This window comes from Heterodontus francisci, chromosome 23 (assembly GCF_036365525.1).
Source record: "Heterodontus francisci isolate sHetFra1 chromosome 23, sHetFra1.hap1, whole genome shotgun sequence".
Classification (NCBI taxonomy): Eukaryota; Metazoa; Chordata; class Chondrichthyes; order Heterodontiformes; family Heterodontidae; genus Heterodontus; species Heterodontus francisci.
Window position 1 is genome coordinate 35,719,838 of NC_090393.1, and position 17,006 is coordinate 35,736,843.

At 44.5% G+C, this 17,006-nt stretch overlaps 1 protein-coding gene across 1 annotated transcript in view; it reads right to left on the reverse strand.

Moving 5' to 3' along the window:
- The window catches only part of si:dkeyp-14d3.1 (transmembrane protein 132C), a 1,037,882-nt gene that overhangs the window by 607,296 nt on the left and 413,580 nt on the right, over positions 1 to 17,006 (reverse strand). The window lies entirely within an intron of this gene.

A 17,006-nucleotide genomic window follows, 5' to 3' on the forward strand; every position in this document is an offset into this window, starting at 1 on the left:
GAGTAACTCACCTCCTGACTCCCCAAAGCCTCTCCACCATCTACAAGGCACAAGTCAGGAGTGTGATGGAATACTCTCCACTTGCCTGGATGGGTGCAGCTCCAACAACACTCAAGAAGCTCGACACCATCCAGGACAATGCAGCCGCTTGATTGGCACCCCATCTACAAATATTCACTCCCCTTCACCACCGACGCACAGTGGCAGCAGTGTGTACCATCTACAAGATGCACTGCAGCAATGCACCAAGGCTCCTTAGACAGCACCTTCCAAACCCGCGACCTCTACCAACTAGAAGGACAAGGGCAGCAAATACATGGGAACACCACCACCTAAAAGTTCCCCTCCAAGTCACACACCATCCTGGCTTGGAACTATATCACCGTTCCTTCACTGTCGCTGGGTCAAAATCCAGGAACTCCCTTCCTAACAGCACTGTGGGTGTACCTACCCCAAATGGACTGTAGCAGTTCAAGAAGGCAGCTCACCACCACCTTCTCAAGGGCAATTAGGGATGGGCAATAAATGCTGGCCTGGCCAGTGATGCCCACATCCCATGAATGAATTAAAAAAAAGCTGCCTGGGCCCTAAGCTCTGGAAATTTCTGCCTAAACCTCTCTGACTTTCTCTCCTCATTTAAAGCCACTCCCTCCTTAAAATCGATTCTGTCCTAATATGTTCTGTGTGATTCGGTATCAAATGTTGTTTGATAACCACCCTGTGAAGCACCTTTGGATATTTTACTACGTTAAAGGTGCTTAATAAATCCAAGTTGTTGTTGTAGTACTCTGGGAAGCAACTGGAATATGTTAATTTATCAGCTATTGGATGGGATATAATTCAAGTAATAGGTTATAGAGCTCGTTTCATGTAAAGAATATACCACTGAATTATTGGAAAGTAAAGGACACTACACAGGTTGTCAGCGAAAACCGATTGGAGGTGAAGAAAGCTGAAGCGGAAGAGCTAAGGATTTGTGGATGCTTTTGAAGGTTGGGAAAGAAATACCAAGGTGGCAGGAATTAGAAAGACAAGTCCAGAGAATACAGGGGCACGGTGACTGAATGAGAAGTACACTAAACCATATATAGAAAAGTGGACAGTGTGTGCTAAGACTTCGGACTGCAGAAGATGAGAGGTTGGTTGGAGGGATCTGAAAGTGTGTATGGTATTTAAAAGTTAATTTAATTGTGGGGGAGCCAATGGAAGTTGGCAAGGGTGGTAGGCATATGGGAGTTGTTCCAAGGCAAGATATTCCGGCTAAGTTTAAGTTTACATAAGGTTAATCTTGGAGCACATTGAGGACAGCATTGGGACGTCACTGGGAAGAACATTGGAAAAAGTAAGCCAATAACTTGGAGTAGCAATTCTGTGTGCCAGTGTTTCAGTATAACACTGGAAAACCCAATGCATAAATATATGTGACACATGACACATCACGTCCTGATCAGTGAACTGCTCTACGCTGATGATGCTGTGCGAGTTGCTCTGTCGGAAACTCAGCTACAAAGACTCATGGACTGTCTCTCCATTGCCTGTAACTTGTTCTGCTTGACTATAAGCATCAAGAAAGCCGTGGTCATAGGACAAGGTGTTGCATCTCTGCCCCGATCACACTAAATAACACCCACTGAGAGCGGTTAACAAATTCTGCTACCTTGGGTCCACAGTGATAATCTGTCCCTTGATGCAGAGCTCGATACATGCATAGGGAAAGCAGCTATCACCTTTGGCTGACTTGCAAAACGCACATGGGATAACACCAAGCTGATCCTTAGGGCCAAGCTGGTGGTTTATAAGGCCTGTGTTCTCAGCACCTTGCTGTATGACTGTGAAACATGGGCGACTTACAGCTACGAGGAAAAGAAGCTCAATAATTTCCATCTTCATTATCTGTGGCACATTATGGGTATATCCTGGCAGGACAAAATCACAAATGTGGCAGTCCTCTCAAAGGCAGAATTCCCAAGTGCGGTGGCACTAATCAAATCGAGGCGGCTTCGGTCAATCGGACAGGTCCACAGGATGGAAGACGGTTGCATACCCAAGGACCTTCTGTATGGTGAGGTAGCCGGAGAGAGATGACCAGTGGGGGGCCCAAGAGTTCCAAAGAAGGGTCACCGACCCGAAACGTTAACTCTGCTTCTCTTTCCACAGATGCTGTCAGACCTGCTGAGTGATTGCAGCATTTCTTGTTTTTATCTCTGCTTTAAGGATGATTGCAAATGTGACATGAAGGCCCTAAATGTCGACGATCGCACCTGGGAGTCACTAGCTGGCAAAAGATGGAAATGGTGACACAGCCTGTGGACTGGTGTGCACTGCCATGATGACCAGTTGCTACAGCAGTTTGGCAAAAACAACAAAACACAGCGTCACTTGGCAGCTTCACATGCAGCACTTGTGGCAGAACCTGCCTCAAGGATTGGCCTTCACAGCCATCAACAAAGGTGCACCAAGAGAAGTCACCCCACCTAAATGGATTGTTTGCTGCATGTCCATCATCTTTCATAGGTGGAGGATGCCAAACCAGCCCAGAGACAAGGTTGGTTTAACATTGGCATAGAATGAGGAGGAGCAGCACTACAAGTTACAAAATAGCATAGATATATATACACAAGATAGCCTCAGGAAGCAGCACTATCTGAGAGTTCCAAGTCTTTTGTTCTCAATAGTGCTAAAAACTGCAGAAAAAGTAATCTAACCCTGTAGGAGGGAAATCAGTATGATATTCAGGCTTGTATGAGTGTGACAGTCATAACTGAGCATCCTTGAGATCTATCCATCGAGCATCATTTCTTAAATAAAAGCAAAATACTGCAGATGCTGGAAATCTGAAACAAAACAAAAAGTGCTGGAAATACTCAGCAGGTCTTGCAGCAGCTGTGGAGAGAGAAGCAAAGTTAGTGTTTCAGGTCTGTGACCTTTTATCAGAACTGGGACTTTCTGATGAAAGGTCATAGACCTGAAACGTTAACTTTGCTTCTCTCTCCACAGATGCCGCCAGACCTACTGAGTATTTCCAGCACTTTTTGTTTTGTTCGCATCATTTCTTTCTGGTCTTTATTTACAGTAAATTACATCTGGACAAACTTCACATTCCAAAGAAAAGAGAAACGTTTTTTCCTCTGAATACTGTTCTCTGATAATGATTACAGTTTCTTTCCGACTGGATTGCAAAGCAGTTTTATTAGATTACAGGCAATGAGTAGATAACTACAGCTATTGCCATTATATTCCCATTTCTGTCTGGGACATTATAATTGTCTTTCATTTATACACCATTTTTATCTCCCAAGTGCTGAATTAGTTTGCACAGCAAATGCAAACTGAATGAAGTCAAATACTAAATCTTATCAGGGAAACACATCCATTTATCAGCACATGTACTGTACTCAATATAAACTTAAAAGGTTTTTTTTAAATTTCCAAATGAAAAAGCCTGTCATTTCTAACATGATAAATTATCTAATCCCACTGTAAATCTGGCCAGAGGAATACCTTGTCATTCCCCATTTGTTCAGTTGCTGAAGATCTAGGCATAAATCCACAATTGTAAGTCCTGAACAGAAACAGCTTTTTAAAAAAGAATATTTTGTGTCTGCATAACGAATTCTGCTCCATAACCAACATTTTTGCGTAGTCATTTTTTTTTTACAATGTTGAACGAGTACCATAAGTACCAAGTTCTCAAAAGTTGATTGCCACCATAAGGAGGAAACGTGGATTTAGATCAATTTGCAATTGATCTGAACTGTTCAGTTTTGATCTTTCCAGCAAATTCTGAAGTTATTTACCCTGGCAATTCCAAATACACAATACTTAACAAGGAGAAGGCAGAGAGGGGCAGTGAGTCAATTCCAATGTAACAATAACAAAAGGAAGCAATATCCTGGATAGTAAGCTGTGTTGAGAGTTGTGGTGGAGCCTATACTCTTCAGCTTTGTTAGTATCCTTTAGCTTTTTGATGACTGGATTTTAATTGCACATCCCACCTCCTGTGCACTCTATTCACATTGCTGTATCCTAGAATGCAGCTGGAATCATAACCTAATGAGGACCCAAATTTAGAGAATTTTGAGCCAATTTTGACGGCGGAGGTCCAAGTGGTCATGGGTACCTGCCAATGGATGGAAAGCTGCAGTGCTCTGGCTGGATACAAATATTCATGCTATTTAGACAGGGCTGACAGTGTTGGTTATATAGTCTATCTACCACCTAATGTATTATATAACAATATCTACTTGAGGTCCACATCACAGGGTGGACCTAATTATTTTGTTTATAAAATGAAACAACTCGACACCTAATAAAGTTCAAAACCCAAATTTCAAGGGGTTGAATGAAAACTGGTTATCTTTTCCTATAGAATCTGATGTCTGGCACATCAGAAAATCCAAGTTTATATTCAGTCCAGACCAGAGACAAATATTTTCTCTTGCTAATTACTATGACAGATCATAAGTAAAGCCAGCCCAATAGAGTCATAGAGTCGTACAGCATAGAAACAGGCCCTTCGGCCCACCGCGTCCATGCCGACCATAATGCCTACCTATACTAATCCCACCTGCCTGCATTAATTCCATATCCCTCTACGCCTTGCTCATTCAAGTACCTGTCCAGATGCCTCTTAAATGTCGCGACTGTTCCTGCCTCCACCACCTCCTCAGGCAGCTCATTCCAGATACCCACTATTCTTAGTGTGAAAAATTTACCCCTTTGATCCCCTTTAAACCTCCTCCCTCTCACCTTAAATCTATGCCCTCTAGTTTCAGTCACCCCTACCATGGGAAACAGACTCTGGCTATCTACCCTATCTATGCCTCTCCTAATTTTATATACCTCTATCATGTCCCCTCTCAGCCTCCCTTGCTCCAGGGAAAACAGACCCAGCCCAGCCTATCCAATCTCTCTTTATAACTCAAGCCCTCCAAACCAGGCAACATCCTTTTGAATCTTTTCTGCACCCTCTCTAGCTTAATCACATCTTTCCTGTAGTGCGGCAACCAGAACTGCACACAGTACTCCAAATGCGGCCTAACCAATGTTATGTACAACTGTAACGTGACGTCCCAACTCTTGTACTCAATGCCTCGGCCGATGAAGGCAAGCATGCCATACACCTTCTTCACCACCCTGTCTACATGTGTTGCCACTTTCAGGGAACTATGTACTTGCACCCCAAGGTCTCTCTGCTCAACAACACTACCCAGGGCCCTGCCATTCACTCCATATGCCCTGCCCTGGTTTAACTTCCCAAAATGCATCACTTCACACTTGTCTGCGTTAAATTCCATTTGCCACTCCCTTGCCCACTTTCCCAGTTGATCTATATCCTGTCAACCTTAGACAACCTTCTTCACTGTCCACTATACCACCAATTTTGGTGTCATCTGCAAACTTACTAATCATGCCCCTTACATTCACATCCAAGTCATTAATATATACAACAAACAACAGAGGGCCCAGCACTGATCCCTGCGGCACACCACTGGTCACCAGCCTCCAATCTGAAAATCAACCCTCCACTACCACCCTCTGCCTCCTATCACCAAGTCAATTTTGTATCCAATTTGCTCGCTCACCCTGGATCCCATGTGTTCGAATCTTCTGGACCAGCCTATCATGCGGGACCTTGTCAAAGGCCTTGCTAAAGTCCACGTAGACAATGTCCATCGCCCTGCCCTCGTCAATCCTCTTGGTCACCTCCTCGAAAAACTCAATCAAATTCGTGAGACATGATTTGCCACGCTCAAAGCCATGCCCTAATCAGACCATGCCTTTCCAGATGCATATAAATCTGTTGTTAATTTCTCAAATAGACCTGAATCAACCTTGTAAAGCCCAATCTAATTCAGGAATCAGAGTTCTGAGCACCTGGATACCATGAATGAAGAATGTGAGTAATAGCAGATAGATGTTTCCCAGTACCATAATGTAGCTTAGAGCTTACATTTTGAAACTCTCATGAGTTAAGGTTTCAGTCTTTGTGAGTCTCCATCTGTTCACAGTAGATGAAGACTCAGTTAGAGAGGGAGACACACCCAGTTTGGTCACGAATAGGCCAGTGTGCATTATGCACAATTATAATCAGCAATGTCACAGTGTAAATTTTTTACAGTATAATAATCAATCAAAGAGGTTGGAGTCTAATTCATTTCCAGACAACTTTATTTTACCTCAAAATTTACGAGAATGAAAGAGAGAGAGAAGCCTTTGAACAACCAGAGAGAACTGTAGGTCACCACAAAATCCCATACCACATTAAATTAACCAACCGACGCAGAAAAGGGTATTCTTTTTTAATTTATGAAATCTATAATTTTCTGATTGAAACAGTAAGTCACTATTACAAGTTTGGTCTTGCCTTAGATTTTCTCTCGTGTACAGCAGTGCTAGTCACCTCCATATACAATGTGAGCGTTAGATTTTGGAATGTGCCCAATATGTAACTATAAAATAGCAAAACCCAGAAGTGTAACAAAAGCACTCCCTCATGATCTGAGCTGGAATTTCACATCTTTCAAATATAACTCGTGTGTGCCTTCCAATCTTTTCAAAGGTGGATCAAGAAAACACTTGATGAGGCTGGATCACATTATTGCTTTATTTCACAGCAAGTGACCATACAGAGCAATGGTTCTGATTAGGCTCACTTGGTTCAATCAGTACAGCCCATGTTCACACAAGAATACAAAATAATAATGCTTCCTCACATCAGTGGGGCATCTTGCTTAACATAAAATAACTTCTAACTGGTCACCTGCATTTCAAACTTCTAAAGCAGGTAAAAACAGGTTCCAGTTTACAAAAAATCAGAACAGAAAGTGCCGGAAATACGCAGCAGGTCTGGCAGCATCTGTGGAGAGAGGAACAGAGTTAACGGTTCAGGTCAGTGACCCTTCGTCAGAACTGGCAAATTGCAAAACAAATGTTTTTTTTTAATGGCCTCATTAAACTGCATCGCCACTTTTAGTGATTTGTGTATTTGTACTCCCAGATCCCACTGCTCCCCTACCCCATTATTTTCCAAATAATGGATGACCTCATTTTTTGCACCAAAATCTAACACTTCACACTTATCTGTGCTGAAATTCATTTGTTAATATGTCCCATTCTGCAAGTTTATTAATGTGCTCTTTATAGATAAATATAGAATTAAAATCAAAAATCTGATGATATCACATAAGGAGAGCTGTTATGAACACATTGCAACAAAAATTTGAAAATTACTGAATACCATTAAAATTCAATTATTTTACTTTGAAATGCTTTCTCGAGTTAAAAAGACTTGGTTTTCAGAGCACATTTTCTGTTGATCTATCATGATCAGCCTCAATTATAAAGGTTTACAGTTATCGCAGTCAGGGAAAAGCAAGCCATTATCATGGTGCTTGCAAGTTACAATATACAATAAATCCTCTCTAATAGTGTACCCCCCCGAAACTGAGCATCCACAATCGAACATACGTACATACAAACTAGGAGCAGGAGTCGGCGATTCAGCCCCTCAAGCCTCCTCAAGCTCTGGTATCAAATAACTTTACATAGGTGGGGTCATTCCAGCCCCATCTGTACTGGAAGGAGCAAGGTCCACATAAAGCGGAGATTAATTCATGATTTCCTCAACATCAATGTGACACTTTGGAAGCACGTGTGCAGTTACAGCTAGCAAACAATCAATATAGCTGAAAATACTTTCGGTTTAGTCTGAGTGTTATTTTTCCGAACAACAGCAAATGGCTTTTTTTGTCTGAAATGTAATCCCCAATTTTAAACTAACCTGCCCAACTTCAATAGAAAGTAAAAAGAGGGCTGAATTTTACCAGCCCCTCGACACCACAGGTCGCAGTGCGGGGGCAGGTAAAATGCTGTAGGGAGAGGCCCACCACGACCCACGACGTCGAGACAGGCCCGCCGCATATTACCGCCAGCGGCGGGACCTTGGTGCAGTCCCCCCACCGCACAACGGCGGCACCACAGTTAGCATATGATAAAGAGTAATTACCTTTGCTGATTATGCAGCACAGCGTCGCTCCACTGCCACTTCCGGATTTTTCGCTGAACAGGCGGCTGTCACGCGCCGTCCCGCTCACGATTTGAAAAGCCGGTGGGTCCTCAGGAGGCAGAAGTTGTCGCCAGCGAAGGTAATTTCTGTTATTCAGGGGTCTCACTCTGTATTACTGAAGGGAGGAGGGAGGAGGGATATTCAGGGGTCTAACTCTGCATTATGAAAGGGAGGAGGGAGGGGGGATATGCAGGGGTCTAACTCTGCATTCCTAAAGGGAGGAGGGAGGGGGGATATGCAGGGGTCTCACTCTGCATTCTGAAAGGGAGGAGGGAGGGGGGATATGCAGGGGTCTCACTCTGCATTCTGAAAGGGAGGAGGTCTGGGATTATTGGAGGGAAAGCTGTGCTGGCATGAAGGGAGGTACTGTGTACCATCCCTCCGTTAACAGTGTACGCTCTATGTTTGTGAAGGGGCAATGGCACACTAGGCACCCTGTGTGTGGGGAGGGTGCCAGAAAAGGCAGGAGCATTAAGGTTATATGGATGGTGGGGGCAATCGATTCAGCTGGTAGGATCTTGATGTGGTCATGCTGTGCCACTCTGATTGTTGGCCAAGATGGACAATGCAATGGCACGCCATATAGTTGATCCAGGAAAGCAGCTGATGTACCCGTCAACACCAATCCATGCCCTGTTAGGAACCTTCGAATACATGCAGGGTTCAACTTTATTTATCACATGGAAATAAGTATGGCTCATCCTACATTGTGAGATCTTCTGCACGCAAGGATCCGTATGCGCCAGAGGCAATACCAACAGGCAGGTGCGGTCCACGTAGAGGCCCCCTGTTGTGAGCTGCCGCCCCCAAGGGGAGCCTGCCATTACAGTTGCCATGCATCTACAGGCCCCACATGACATGCCATCGGATGTCAGAGCACCAGTGCTAGAGGAGATTGCGCATTTAGAGAGGGTGGTGACAAGTCTCTGTGCCTTGCTCAAGGATGACCTGCAGCCCATGGCCTCCGGTGGACATCCCATGCCTTTGTTCCTCATAGTGGCAGTGGTTCTCAAGCCTGACGCCTCTGCAGCCTCTTAGGGGCCCACCAGAGAGCTTTGTGGGGTCACACAGTCAACAGTGCACCGCTTCATCAAGGAAGTCACTAATGTCCTGCACCGGAGGGCCAGTGAGGATGTCCACTTCAGGACGGACTCACATAGCCAGGCCCATAGGGCTACTGGATCTGGCACCATTGCCGCAGAACCATAGGTTGTAAACTTCATAGACTGAACTCAAGTGGCCATCAGACCTACTGCCAGGCTACCACCTGCAGAGGTCACTATTAAAGGAACCCTCTCAATCTAGGTGAAGCTAGTATGTGATCACCAAAGATGCTTGCAGCGAATGTGTGACCACTTCTCAGGCAGCTGTCATGACACCTGGGGGTCTTGCGCCAGTCCCGGCTGCCACCGCTGTTCACTGAACTGGCTCAGATGGAGGGGTGGCTTCTTGGAGATAAGGGCTATCCTTTGCAGACATGGCTCCCAACACCAGTGAGAGACTCCACCAATGCTGCAGAGGAGAGATACAACACCAGCCACTGGGCTACATGAGCCATCATTGAGCAGGAGATCGGCATGCTGAAAGAGCACCTCCAATGCCTGGATGCATAAGATGATGCCCTGTACTACGGGCCGAAAAGGCCAGCTCCTTTCTTTGCTGCTCTGCACAACTACACACCCAATAGGGGCCAGGCCTGGCATGATGAGGATAGACGTCAACAAGATTCCTCCTTGGACTATGAGGACGCTGAAGACCTACAACATGAAAGATGCATGGAAGGGCAGATGGCACCCAGGCTCTGCACGCAGGGCTAGCAGTGTACGACAGTGGCTTATCAGACAAAGGCTCTCTGCTCCATGGAACCGATATGAGTTCTGCAAGCCACACATCACCCTCGCTCACCTGCTGTGCACCAGTCCACATCTGCAGCATCCCTGTGTAAACCATTAGAGGCAGCAGCTGACTGAGCCAATGTCCATGTCACTGCATCTGTGGAGACGCTCATGAGTAATGGTGGCATGGCAATGATGTTATTGCATATGTTGGCTCTCCTGAAGGGCCAAAGGTGCAAAGGGATGTAACATTGGTGCTAAATGCTGGCACACATCATTCGCACAGAGAAAAGGACACACATGTTGGTGAGGAACATTTAGTGAAAGACGTATTTACATTGCTTTGATACCCGTGCATTCCCATTTGTTTCGGTGTGTTCTCTGTAAACCTCTGTAATACCTTCTATGGTCAATGTAAGTCTCACGTCCTGGAATGTGAAAATGTATGATTAGTCGCCCAGGTGCGAAACTCCTACAAGAAGGAATGTTACACTTGAGTGGGAGAAGAGGATCTCAACTTCACAGGACACTGGGACACAGCAGGGTAAGTATGTGGTGGCAAAGTGGAAAGTGCTAGGGTCACTCAGCAGGTCAGGCAGCATCTGTGGAGAGAGAAGCAGAGTTAACTTACAGGTCTGTGAACTTGGACAAGTTAACTCTGCTTCTCTCTCCACAGATGCTGCCTGACCTGCTAGGTTTCTGCAGCACTTTCTGCTTTGCTGCCAGATTGACAGCAGCCCCACTCTTCAGCAGTCAGGTAAGTATTTCTTTGACAGCTGTCAGGAAGCAGGTGCTGGGGTGCTTAAAATAGGGTCCCAACACCTGCTGCACAGCTGTCAAAGACTCTCTCACTGTGCCGAATGTCCCGCCTCTCCCCACGTAATATGGGGGGGGAGGGGGACACACAGCCTCTATGGAAATGAGCCCCCACGATTAATATCGAATGTGGGCGCGCCACCGAGTTCAAAGAGCGGTGCCGCGGAGCCCAAATAAAATTCAGCCCAGAGTGTAAAATACTCATTTGATCAGGGATATAATTCCGTGTGGAACTTCTATTTCTTTCCAATGTAATAGCTTTTATAACTACCAGATACAAGTATTTTTCCTAATGCTTACTAACCATGTATGCAAGGGAGACAACTTTACACACATGTACAGCATACTGCAGTGATTCAGTTAGGATGTTGGTGCACTGGACCAATATGTCAGGCAAATACAGTACGAAGAACCAGTACTCTTGTCAGAACCACAGGTATATAAGAGTAGAATAGCCTTTGGGTTCTTGCAAAAACTAATAGCAATTGTTGTGTTATAGACACAATATATTGAATGCTTCCTCTCTTTGGAAATTACTCAATGAATGGTTCAATGGTTTATATCAAAGAGCAGAGTATGTCATATTACTGTAAGCAGCTCGTACATTTACAGAATGATTGATGGCAGGAGGCGAAATAAACATCCACATTTGAGCTACTGATACACACGCCTCTCCCAAACCTAAAACCTATCAATTTCCACAATACATACAGACTACTTTAGCATATTATTTGACAGGCTAATGACTTTGGCAACAAAGGGAATGAGCCCCCAGATGACCAGAAGCTTTGGAATGAAAGCCAATGGAGGTGCAAAATTTGTTGTGTAAAGGATTCAGGAAACAGGTTGTGCCTGGTATAACAACAAATTGTTGAAAACTATGGCCTTGCTTTTCCTCTTTCAGTTGACCTAGCTGCTGAACAGGTGCAGCAGGTCCAAAGTGTGCTATGCACATCCTCACCTGATCACACCTTATTTTGATGGCTTGATCAGAGCCCTGGTTCCTGGCAGAACCTTACACCTGCAAACGGGCAGGAATACAGAGACCTGCAGGCCTGGGCTTGGGTGCCAGCCTTAGGGTTTTCTAGTTTTTGTTTAAAAAAAAAGGCCCGAGGACCCACAGGGAGATTGGAAGAGAAAGATGGGATGTATCTTTAAAGCATCGCCTGCTTTGCTGCATGACTCCCTCAGATCTGAGGGCAGTCCAGGTGCAAGGCCTGAAACCAACTTCTTTCAGCACCTGTGCCTGAGCAACTTTCAGGCAAACCTAGAGGAAATGATTTGGGAGGGCAGGGAATTCCTTATGTAAATAGTGCAGGCACGCAACACACACTCCCTCACACTAACTTTCAGTGGAAGCACTGGAAATAGCATGCTTGAAAACCAGGGGAAAATTGACCTACATATTTTCCAGAAAGATCAATGAAATTCAGAACCCGATAAACAGGGGCAGTGATTAGGGGAGAGCAGTGAAGGTTGGGTGACGGGGGTGGTGTATAGTTACCTTACTTCTTATTACTTGTCTGACTGAGGTAGCTGCTATAAACTGCAGCTCATACAGTGGCCAACTCAATAAAATGTTGTGTCTGTTGTCTTGGAAGTTTTTTTTACTCTCTGTTTAAAAACTAAGGGGCGGTCAACGTGCCTTTAAGACTGAGAGAAGTTTTAATATGCTCTTGAACAGTGTGTACGAGCTACAAGCCTGTTCCTAAGCAATAGCAAAAGAGATGCTATCACATGCCGTATTGTATCAGTTTGACTGTGTGTAAAGACTGGCTATAACTGGTGTGATCTGGCAGACCAACGAAGCATGCTCTCCTTGAAGGAAGGATTTGTCTTTCTCAGCAGAAAATCTATATTAGCCTACAGGCTGTGTTTCACCTAAAGAGGAAAAGACCCCTGGAAAGGAATCTTTGAATTGTTGTAGGTAACAAATTCCTTTTTACTCTTGTCTCTAAGAGGTTTCTGCCTCAAGAGTGACTTTCTGTTGCCTTTTGTTTTTCTGGGAGTTTTGGAAACTCAGTAAAGTTTCTACTGATAGACTGCTAATTCAAAATCTAAATAGACCTGTTGTTATACTCCTTGTTGAAAGATTTGTGTGACGCCTACTGCAGCTTCAGTACCGTGAATGCTTATCCATTGCAGATGTTCATCAATTCACCTGGAGACTTTGAGTGGCATCTGACTATTCGACTCTGGGACATCTCACTGATCCAGGAAAGTAACCAACCAGGACTTACAACCCAGTTGCTTTATTATTCCTAAGAAACAGCACTAGTTTAAAACATCATTTTAGAATCAGTTAACTGTTGGTTTTTGAATGTATGTGTGTGTACATGAGGGTTAGGAGGAATAAGAAGTTATAAAGTCGTTTTAGACATAGATTTATCTTCGTATTGTTTAAGATTTAGTTTATTAATAAATAGTTAATTTGTTATTGTTTAAAGATACCTGGCTTGGTGCATTTTATTCTGGGGGTTAATAAAGTGATTAATTGGCAAATTGATAAGTGGCAAGTAACATTTGCGCCACACAAGTGCCAGGCAATGACCATCTCTAACCAGAGAGAATCTAACCATCTCCCCTTGACATTCAATGGCATTACCATCGCTGAATCCCCCACTATCAACATCTTAGGGGCTACCATTGACCAGAAACTGAATTGTAGTAGCCATATAAATACCGTGGCTACAAGAGCAGGTCAGAGGCCAGGAATCCTGCAGCAAGTAACTCACCTCCTGACTCCCCAAAGCCTGTCCACTGTCTACAAGGCACAAGTCAGGAGTGTGATGGAATACTCTCTACTTGCCTCGATGGGTGCAGCTCCAACAGCACTCAAGAAGCTCGACACCATCCAGGACAAATCAGCCCGCTTGACTGGCACCCCATCCACAAACATTCACTCCCTCCACCACCGACACACAGTGGCAGCAGTGTGTACCATCTGCAAGATGCACTGCAACAACGCACCAAAGCTACTCAGGCAGAACCTCCCAAGCCCATGACCTCTACCACCTAGAAGGACAAGAGCAGTAGATGTGTGAGAACACCACCACCTGCAAGTTCCCCTCCAAGCCACACACCATCCTGACTTGGAACTAGATCGCCGTTCCCTCATTGTCGCTGGGTCAAAATCCTGGAATTCTCTTCCTAATAGCACAGTGGGTGTACCTACCCCACATGGACTGCAATGGTTCAAGAAGGCAGCTCACCACCACCTTTTCAAGGGCAATTATGGATGGGCAATAAATGCTGGTCTAGCCAGTGGCGCCCACATCCCATGAAACGAATAAAAAAAATTGGCTAATTTTCCAATTGGTGGGTAACTTTAATAATATGTTGTGACCTGTGGAATAATGGGACTGAATTGACAGGGCATTCCTCCCGCCTCAGTCGTAACATTGTGCTTACTTCTACTACTCATTTGACACAATAAATCTCTGGCGAATATACTCCATATTTCAGTGTATTATGTAGTGATGCCCCTCATAATAATGAATGCGAATTTCAAAGGGGAACAGGTCTTGAAAAACAAACAATAAACATATTGTAATGGTGGAAATCATGCCACACATTCGTCGGCCGTACCACTGACCAGAGTCTGAATCTCAGCCTCCCCTTCCCACCACTCCCTCTGCGCACCTGCCCCAAAGGTGGCAATTTACCAAGCTTGACATGGTAATGGGCAAATGGGAGTGAGGGAAGAATTCAACCAGTACTGCAACAATGTCAGATAGCCACCTGAAGCAACAGTGGCATCACTGGAGGTGGACCAGATTAACCAGCTTTCAGAAAAATATAGGAACATGAATAGACCATTCAGCCCTTTGATTCTGTGTCATTCAATCAGGTCATGGCTGATCTGTGCCTTAACTCCATTCCTGATCAGGCAGACAAGCTTTAAAATAAACATTTAAAATCTCATTTTCATTCTACGATTCCAAATTGACAACACAATCCTCAAATTCTGAGTCACTACTTTCTTGACAATTTCTCTCTCGAACTCTTAAAGCACCAGTTCAAGCATTTGTTGCAAGAACAATGTAGAACTATTGATAATGCTGCTAGATAGGATTGAAATGTATTTTTCAGTACAGTGAATCAGCAGAATCCTTGCCAATAAGAGTTGTACGCAGCTGTAGAGAGTTCTATTTACAGTACATAAATCTTGCAATTTTCATCATTTAATATAATACAATGAGATATGAAGCCAGTGTGCAAAGTATTCAGAGTCAGGGAAACATGGCATTGAATTGTAAAGAAGCTACTCAGAAAATTCCCCCCCAAAAAAATAATTAATTATGTTCCCTGCTGGCTGTCATAATACTCATAAGAAAATCTTGCTTGCTACTTAAAACTACCACACAAATCTCCTTTGATAACAGGACTGGTGTTTTTAAAAGCTGCCTGCCAAACGCTTTGGGTAATATGATTAAAGCCTTCACTTCTGCATGTCTTGCAAATCAAGGAAATTACACCTGTCACAGTAGCTTAGCATTATTAACACTATTTTTTTTGATCTAGGTAGGTTATTAAAACACACAAAGACATTACAAATGAAGTTAATTAACACTGTGGCCTGTAACTCAAGTGACAACATTTTTCAGTTCAATTTTAAGACTATATAATTAAATAGTGCACAAAATGGGGAAGGATTTAAATACAAATTATGATCAGATTTGCACCCGACTGGAAGTACTTACCAATACATCTACTTGCAGGAGTTATGCTTGACTTCAAAAAAATTTGGTCTAATTCTGTTAAGAACCAGGTCTAACTTGTGAAATGATTCAACTGCAGGCCATGCATGTCGAGATGTTGCATCACACAGTCCAGTCACAGAGGTAGTGCCATTGCAAACCCTCAAAAGGCAGGAAATGAAATCAGTTTTCATCAAGGTGAGGGGTGCCAGTACAGTGGAATGAAACTTTGGCTGGAATTTTACGCCATCCCCCAGGAGCGGGCTGGTGGCGGGGTGAGGGCCATAAAATTGAATGGGAAGCACGGGTTCATTCCCAACGCCTGCCTGCCCCCGCTGCAATTTTACCAGGGTGGCTGTGGCGAGAAATGACCTGCCTGCCCCAGGCTAATCAAGGCCCTTAAGTGGCCAATTAACCTGCACTTAAAGGCCACTTCCCGCTGCCATGGATATTTTACCAGACACCAGCGGCACCTCAGGCCTCCAGAATGCCGCCAGGTAAAATCTGACAGCTGCCTTGCGGGCTGGGAGGGGGCCCTCCTGATCGGGCACCCTGTGCCTGACGGAGGGCCTCCTCTGAAGCCACAACCACCCCTACTGAAATAAAGGCCCCCCCCCCCCCCACCGCTCCAACCCACCTTGCCTCACTGGACTCCCGGTGGCACTGCTGAGACTGAGAACTCAGCCTGCTGATTGGCCAGCAGCCCTTGGAGGCGGGACTTCTTGCCTCAGAGATGTGGAAGTCCCGCCCAAGTTCTATTAAGGGCTTGGGCCACGCAAAATCCTGACGTGGCTCCCAGGCCCGGTGAAGGCAAGCTCACCCCCGACTTCTTGGTCTGTGGGCGGGGCTTCATGCCCAATGTAAAACTCCGGCCTTGAGTACCAAACACTCCCAGGTCAGATACATCACAGGCTGGAAACACCAACTCCTCTTATTCAAACCCAATAGTATTTCTGAACTCAAACCTTAGAAGAATGGCTTTTTCTATTTCAGTCAATTATTTCCATATCCATCCTTATTGCCTTTCCGAGTGGGGTCTGGCAGGTAGTGGTGAATTTATGCAGTAGACTTGTTACCTTTAAGTACATCCCCATGGTAATTCTGCTTAGAATCAATACAGTTGGGATCTCTCACCTATCTGAGGCAAACTTAAAGTCAGATGCACGTGCAGTGCTCAGACTCATTGCACCATCCAATTCCTTCAAATCAGGCAGCTAACTGGTCGTGGTACTGAATAAATTACTAAAACTATAGCACAACTCTTTAGAAAATGTTGAAGGGCATAGGCAAATAAGATAACTTATTTTCTTTTCAGATTTACAGCTTAAAAACATCACTCTCCACAGATGCTGCCAGACCTGCTGAGTATTTTCAGTTTTTCCTGTTTTTATTTCAGATTTCCAGCTGTCATTTTAATTCTGCGCTTTACTTCCACTCTGACTGTTCTGTCCTCAGCCTCCTATGCGATTCCAATGAAGCTCAAGGTAAGCTCGAGGAAGAGCATCTCAGCTTTCGATTAGGCACTTTACAGTCTTCCTGACACAGCAATGAGTTCAAAAATTTCAGGTCATAACCTCTGCTTCCTTT